Source organism: Vicugna pacos, chromosome 13 (assembly GCF_048564905.1).
Source record: "Vicugna pacos chromosome 13, VicPac4, whole genome shotgun sequence".
Taxonomy (NCBI): Eukaryota; Metazoa; Chordata; class Mammalia; order Artiodactyla; family Camelidae; genus Vicugna; species Vicugna pacos.
In genome coordinates, this window is record NC_132999.1 from 10,411,559 (window position 1) to 10,418,994 (window position 7,436).

General features: G+C 41.6%; 1 pseudogene; it reads left to right on the forward strand.

Annotated features, from left to right (window-relative positions):
* The first annotated feature begins 1,898 nt into the window (after positions 1 to 1,898).
* LOC102536827 (E3 ubiquitin-protein ligase RNFT1 pseudogene) lies at positions 1,899 to 2,667 on the forward strand (annotated as a pseudogene).
* Positions 2,668 to 7,436: the final 4,769 nt, after the last annotated feature.

Genomic DNA, 7,436 nt, shown 5'->3' on the forward strand with positions numbered 1-7,436 from the left:
CCCCTGCCCTATGTGGTTCTGGGTCAGAAACTTGCACAAGACTTGGAAAGTGAAAGGAAGCAGTGGCCCTTATGCTCTGAAGGTCGTCATGGTTAGAGGTGAGGAGAGACAGGCACAGAGCAGCCGGCAGGTGCCAGTCTGTGCTCTCCCTCCTGCCCTGCTCTGCGGCCTCTTCAACCTCCGGGTCCAGCTCTTCTTCCTGTCTGCCTGCCCTGCTGGCCAGTAGTGACCCACGACCAGATGCTAGAATGCAAACTCCCAGAGGCCATCGCAAGGACCAATCGCAGCCCTCCACAGCCCTCTTCACCCCCTCAGCAGACTGCCCTCCAGCTCTGGCCCGTCCACCCTGCCAGCGCTTTGACGAGACTGCTTAGTGATTCCCGACTCACACGCTCTCCTTCCTGGACCCCTGCTTCTCCAGCTTCACTTCCTGATCCCAGCAGGCTCTTCTGCAGCAATTTGAAAAAAAATGAGTCTAAAATTCAGGTAGATCTGCAAAAGGACATGTAATAGTCAAAACAGATTTGAAAAAGGACAAAATTGGAAGACTTAACCCTATTTGATTTCAAGACTCATTACAAAGAAATCTATAACAGAGCTGAAAAGAGGGGCACCCAAATTATAAACAGGGGCAGAACATGTGGTAAAATTATTGTCTGAGATAACTTGGAAAGCAGGCCCCATGCCTACTGAGACCGTAGCTCTGCAGGGAGCGGTGGGGAAGAGAATTACTGTGTGTTTGCTTTCTTTGTGCTGCAGGTGTTAGCGCACAGAGAGATCTCCAACTGGAGAAACCACCAAACAGGTGGGCAAGTCCCCCTCAAACCTATGGGTCCTTGCCTGCCAACTGAGAAAGAGTTCTCAGTAGATGCACACGGATAAAGTGGTGGCGGGGGGAAGAACTGCTTTATTGCTCAGAGAGAGCAGGGGAAAAAAAGCTAAAAGAAAACACCGGAGCAGGGAGCCATCAGCCAGCAGCTGGTCGAGACAGCTCCAGCCCCCGACCCCGCTGCAGGGTCTTTTATTGGAAAGCTCTGCCATCATTATTTTCATTTTAGTGGCCAATCACCTTCTAATACTGGGTCCTTCCTCCCACAGAGCTCAGCCCTAAAACAGAAACTTCGGCAGGGAAAAAGAGAAGAAAGAAAGAGATACTGGGGTCTGTCCTTGGCATTGCTGTGGCAGATGTGGGACATAAGATGTCCCGTTGTATGGTGATGTCCTGTTGTATGGCTATGTCTTTGGAACAAAGGAGCCAGCTGTGGGATAAGAGAAACAACCTGTTTTTTTTAACAGTCTGGAACTTTCTTTCTGTGGTTGTTAATCAGCCAGGACCAGCAGTCCTGCCTAATCACCTGTCTCACCAGCAGTGAGCTCAGGAGATAATGGCCAGTTGGCAAGCAGAAATTGAGGGTCCAGAAACTCCCCAGTTTCTAGTCAGGGGGCCTGACTAGAAAAGCTGTATGAAAACTTAAGACCCCAAATTTTAAAAGACAGTTTCAGAAAATACTTGAACACAAAAGCCTGTTGAAACCCAGCTTTGCCGCTGCCCCTGGGCTGACCAGAGTCACTTGTGCTGGAGTTTGAGGGTGATGGCCCTGACCGAAGGGGTGTGACAGTGTCTCCCGCTGTCCCTGACACCACTGTGAGGCCTCCTTCCACTCGGGATCATGAGAGGAAACACAGTCCTGATGCTAATAAATTTGGATCAGTAAAAAAGCATCCCAGGGCCAGGCCAGTCCTCAGAGAACCGCAGACCGTGCGTCTGCCTCGGCGTCCCAAGCGCCCGCCGCCACTGGACAGACGGTAGAAGGGCCCTGCCTTCATTCTAGTAATGTTCGCATCCAGAAAAACTCCATGCCTGAAGGATGTGCTGAAAATCCAAGCTCCAGAAATAATGTGGAATTTCTCTTACAACTGGACATCTAACAACTTTCAAGAGTCCAAATAAAAGCCTTGTAAATCAGGCTTTTCTAAGAAAACAGTGCTCGAAGATTCAGGAAGCTTGGTTACTAGCAGCCTTAGCAAGATCGTCTGTCCTCTTTCATTTGCAGTCACTTTATTACAACTTAATCTTTTCAAATCCTACTTTGGAACATCCGAGCTTCTCGGAAGTACATTGGATTATTGGAATTACAGGCTTCATTTTGAAATTCCTTTTCCTAGGCTTAAAAAGCCGTATTATAGTGGTGCCTTCTTTCATCACACGTCTTCAGTCCAAGGGTTCCTGGTATAGGCTCTTAGAAGAATTATGTTCATTTTACTGAATTTCGTCCCCTCATAAGCTCTGGTTTCATTATCTTATTTGCCACAGGGAATTTAGTAACACAACTAGATAGATTCTTGGGATGTGACTGGCTTTATTCTACCTCACTTTAAAGCTTTGGGGGTTTTTTGAAATCTGAGAACTTTCAGATAGGTTTTGTGAATATTTTTTTAGCACAACCAAGTTTCAGAGTGACTTGTTCAGATGTGGATGATATTTGTTCAGTATGTCAAGCTGAATTTCAGAAAATTCTTCTTCCCATCTGTCAGCATATATTTTCTAAAGAGTACATTACCTTTTGGTTTTGCAGAGAGAAAATATGTCCACGGTGCAGAAATGTGATTTCAGATCCTTTAAACAAACGGAGAGAGGGGGCTGCCTCATCACAGCTTCAAATGTAATTAAGTCCCATAAGCCGTTAAAACCACAAAATACTAATTACACTTGGTTACGGTAATTAATGGTAAGGGCATTAGGTTGGATTTCAGTGTTAGAAATTAAGAAAAATACTTTCAAACGTTTTTAGAACATTAGAATAAGATTTAAAGGTGTTCTTTAACTTTTTAATTTAAATGAGTGAAAGAACACTGTTTTTGGAAAATATAAGTAATGGTCAACCTAATGTATATGTCAACAATATTTCTTCAATCCTAATTACGTGACATAAGATTGCAATATAAAATTGTAAATGTGTTTTCTTGTTCATTTTACCAAAAAAATAGCAACTGGATAACTAACTAGAACTAGTTGTTTTAGAGGAATTCGGGTATTCTTTTCTGACATTGTTTCAGAGTAAAGAATATTTTTCATTGTATTTCAGGATATAGCCTTACCCGAATTCTCAAAATTCTTTAAACTTTCATAAAATTTGTATTTTAAAATTAAAGTTATATATGCTATATTTTACCTGTAACCATTTGATTTTCTAAGTGCGTATTAATTTACTGAAGATGATTTTTTTCAGATGGGTAACATAATATATTGTAAAATGATCACAAGTCTAGTTAACATTCCTCACCATACATACTTACAAAATTTTTTGCAATGAGAACTTTTTAAGATCTACTCTGTTAGCGACTTTGAAATCGACAGTGTGGTTACATTACATCCCTATGACTTATTTATTTTATAACTGGAAGTTTGTACCTTTTGGCTTCCTTCACCCATTTCATCCACCTCCACCTTCAGCCTCCAGCAACCGCCGATCTGTTCCTGTGTATTAATTCACATTTTTGTTTTTAGTTTTTTAGATTCCACATATGAGTGAGAGCATATAAGATTTGTCTTTTTCCGTCTGACTTTTCCACTTAACATAATACCCTTAAGGTCAAAATTCATATTGTTGCAAATGGCAAGATTCCTTCTTTTTATGGCTGAATAGTACTCCATTGTTCACATATACACACATTTTCTTTATTCATCTATCGATAGACCCTTAGGTTATTATCATATCTAGGCTATTGTAAATCATGCAGCAGTGAACATGGGGGTGCACGTGGAAGGTGACATATCTTAATATTGTATTACTCTTTGTAATATGACTTGCAGTCAATAAGAATCAATCATTTAAATTATTTTAAAACCTCAGTGTTGTTACAAAGGTTACATTAATGGTGTGGCCACCCCACAAATCTACTGTTCTCAAGGTAACCATCGTTAAATTGAGAAAGAAGGGCATGGGGGCAAAGAAGCAGATAAATAAGACTGCAGCATGGCATCTGGCAGAGCTTTGAATATATTTACTGTTACATAGAACTGACTAGAGGCTAACAGATCAAAAACCTTCTAAATTTCTGGGCGCACTGTGTTGCTAAATAACTTGTAATTGCTGAATGTCCTCCATCCTTTTATTTTCCAACAGGGTTTTTTTAATTGAAGTATAGTTGATTTATAATGCATCAGCTGTACAGAAAAGTGATTCAGTTATATATATAATATATATATATATATATGTATTCTTTTTCAGGTTCTTTTCCATTATAGGTTATTACAAGATATCAAATATAGTTCCCTGTGCTATACAGTAGGTGCTTTTTGTTCATCTGTTTTATATACAGTAGTGTGTATCTGTTAAGCCCAAACTCCTAATGTATCCCTCCCTACCCCTTTCCCCCTTTGGTAACCATAAGTTTTTTTCCTATGTCTGTGAGTGTATTTTTGTTTTGTAAATAATTTCATTTGTATCCTTTTTTTTTTCCTAGATTCCACATATAAACAATATCATATGATATTCGTCCCAAGAGAGTTTTTGTTGTAGCTATCCCATCTCTGATCCACCATCATATACTGAGAGGAAGAAGGGATGAACAGCTTCACCTTTTTATTCACAGATCTCCACAAGGAGCCCCATCCAGACGCTATGCATGTCATCTGAAGATTCTGAACTTTGTACTGCTGCACTGACTCCATGCATCTTGGGGTTGCCTCCTGTGGGAAAATAATGTGTTCTATGAAAGGAAGAGAGAATGGAACAGATGATATGTGACCAAAAGGAAAGACTGTGGAGGACACTGGTTAGCAAGTCACCAAAAACAATTTCCTTTTTCTCCTGGGCACATTGCTAAATTATGCTTCCCAGTCTCCCTTGTGGCTAGACATGGCCATGTGTCAGTTTTGACCCATGAAATGTGGGCAGAAGTGACATCTGTTACTTCCAGGTCTGGTCCATTTAGCCCTTGACCCTCCATGCCCTTTCCCTTCCAGCTGGTTAGACTAGAAATGACTAGGATGACCTTGGGAGTCATGGTGTGAAGATAGAGCAGCCACGGGATAGAGGAAACCTGGGTCCCTGAAACACATGGAGAAATGCCACCCATCGGTGATTGTATTCCATCATTATCTGAGCACAAATAAGTATGCTTTAATCATACTTAGCCCCTGAGGTTTGGGAGTTGATCTGTTACAGTCACTAATGTATACACAGTGGAGGGAACAGCACAGGCAAAGATAGGAGGCTTGAAATAGACAGCATAGCCCAAGGAAGGGGAGAAGTTCTCCCTGCTGAAATGTGGACACCAGGGGAGAGCTGCAGAAGACGAGCTGAGAAGGTTCCTTGGGGCAAACTGCTATGGGTCTTAAATGCCGTGCAAAAATTTGGACTTTATTCTGTAGAAAATGGAGACCATCAAAATCTACACATGTGTGTGTGTGTGTGTGTGTGTATGTATGGAGATACATAGATATCTGTAGCTATAGGTATCTTTCATTTAAATTGTAGAGTAAATGCCGCCAGTAATCTGCCTTTTCTGAGGCAACTGAGAATCCCAATCTTTCACACTCTGTTGCCCCCCAAAATTGAAAACATGAAATGTGACCACAGAGCTGATGACAGCTTTCACAATCTGTTAAAGCTGAAGCTCATACCAAAATGGATCCGGAATTCAGTAAGAAGATCAAGAATCAATAACCTTGAGAGGAAAAAGACAGCCTTTAAAATCTGCTTCTTTATGAAACTGTGTATGTGTGCACGTGTGTGTGGTGTGTTTTCAGGTAATGAACGATGTCCATACAACAAAACAACAAAACCTGAGACAGGCTTCAGTTAGTGCCACATTTCCCAAGCTTCCACATCGTGGGAGATGTGGCACAGGTGTCTGTGGTAGGAAGATAAATAAATGACTTACCAGGACTTGGAATCCCTCACAGAATAGTATGTGGCATTGGCATTGGCATTGGCATTAGTATTAGTATTGGTATTGGTATTGGTAGGCACGTAAACAGATTAGCCAGGACACATGAGGGCACATGCTGTTATAAAATTAGGACCTGCTAGAACTACAGGGAGTTGGGGAAGAATCAGGGGCAACTGAGGCTCCTTAGCCTGACACTGAAGATGCTGACCAGACCAAACCGACCTGTGCAAGCTGAAATTTCACTGCTTTGCTTCACCCAACTACTTGCTCTCATAACCATCCTCCACTTTTCAATCTGTGCCTCAGATTCTCTCCGACCCGTTGCTGGCCGCTGTTTAAGGTGCTACTAAAATCCCTCCCGTGAAATCATCCCTGGTCCCAGTGGGGTGAACTCCCCCTTTCTCTGAGTTCCCATCAGCTCCCTCTGCCCCTCGGGAAGTCACCACTCCCTGCCGTGTGTCGTAACTGTCTTCTGACTTGCCGATCTTGTCTGTGGAGACTCTAACTGCAAGCTCCCTGAGGACCAGGAACATTTCTGTCCCTTTTTTGTATTCTCTGTACCAGGTATAGCACTTTGCATGTACATAGTGGATGTTCAATAGACATTTTCTGAATATTAGAATTTTAAACCAAAACCTCTCTCCCTGGGGATGTTGACTCTGCCCACACCAGTAGTCACTGTTCTCTTTGGTCCAGAGCATAACTGTTGGGTGATATATGACGTTTTCTCCTGGAAGGAGGGCAACTTTGTGTAAAAGGATTCAGTGATAATGAAGAGGAAAGTAAAAACAGTGCTACACCCCCAGCCGGGTTCCAAATAGCGCCTGGCTGTTTTACAAAAACTGACAGTCCAGAACAGATGGACAAGGTTGTACTGTGTAGCACAGGGAAATACATACAACATCTTGTGGAGGCTCACAGCGAAAACAAGTGTGACAATGAATACATGTATGTTCACGTATAACTGAAAAATTGTGCTCTACACTGGAATTTGACACAACATTGTAAAATGACTATAACTCAATTTAAAAAAAGTTTTAAAAAAATTTGACAGTCCAATAGATACTATCTTAGTTTACTGATTAGAAAAGATTGAAATCCCCAAGTTTTCTTTACCACAAAACAACCTTTTCTAGAAGACTCTTGATTAACTTTTAAAATACCACATCAGTATTTTCTCTTAAATAGTCAGAGAGGAAGAAATGGGCAGCTGCCTCCCTTTTGAATATCAGTACCATTAGCGGCTGGTATTGGCCTCAGGGTGAGTGGATGAGGGGGAAATACTGGCTATAAAGTTCCCACAATGGTGTCCTGAGAGAGCTGGAAGCTAAAACGTGAGGCCAAAACAGGGTTGTTCGGTACAGAATGGTCAAAGCCAAAAGCATGCACGATCAATGTCTATAAAATATTGAAGTGTAATTGAATGTGGTCAGTAAGATGTGGAATTTAATAAAGGAGATAATATGCTTAAAGTTTAAGTGGGGAAAATTTAGGGTAAATGGAAATATGTACAAGTTCTTTTTTTTAACTGGGGTAAA